Below are 815 nucleotides of genomic sequence, written 5' to 3'. Positions count from 1 at the left end.
TGGGGCGGGGGGGCGGTGGGGCGACCGGGCGGCGGCGAGTGCTGGGGGCGGCGACGCGCGTGTGGCAGCAGAAGAGAAACAGAGAGAGAGGGCGGGGTGGGGCGCGCCGTTATTTTTGTTGAATGTTTGCCGTCCGCCCTCTTTGTCGTCCGCTTTTTTGCTCTTTGCCGTCTGCTAGCAGACGGCAAAAAGGGGGGACATTAAGTATTTTTTAAACAGCTCCTCAGTGCCCCCCTCCCTCTTTGCCGTCTGCTAGCGGACGGCAAAGATTCTTTGCCGTCAGCTAGCGGACGGCAAAGAACAGGCTGATGGCAAAGGCTTTCTTTGCCATCAGCCAGTTCTTTGCCATCTACTTTCGGGTAGCTGATGGCAAAGAGCTTCTTTGCCGTCCACTAGCTGACGGCAAAGAGCTGGCAAATGGCAAAGTAGCTGATTCCAGTAGTGGCATGTCGAAGTTATCCGGGAGGGGGTTATATCGACAACGACGACATACATACATGGAAAAATAATGTTATCGGGGAGGGAGCATATCGACCCCCCCCCCCTCGTGTTGAAGTTATCAGGAGGGGGTATATCGACAACGACATACCCGATAAAAAATAAGAAGACAAAATAAGAAATAAAAAGAGGAGAAGAAGAAAGGAATAGAAGAGAAGCGATCGAAGAAAAAAAGAAGAAAAAAAAGGAGAAGAAGAAAGGAATAGAGGAGAAGAAGAGAAAATAGAAAATAGAAGAGAAAATAGAAAATAGAGGAGAAGAAGAGAAAATAGAAAATTCTATTTTCTCTTCTTCTCCTCTATTCCTTTCTTCTTCTC

This window comes from Triticum aestivum, chromosome 2B (assembly GCF_018294505.1).
Source record: "Triticum aestivum cultivar Chinese Spring chromosome 2B, IWGSC CS RefSeq v2.1, whole genome shotgun sequence".
NCBI lineage: Eukaryota > Viridiplantae > Streptophyta > Magnoliopsida > Poales > Poaceae > Triticum > Triticum aestivum.
Note: the sequence above shows the minus strand (reverse complement) of the source record.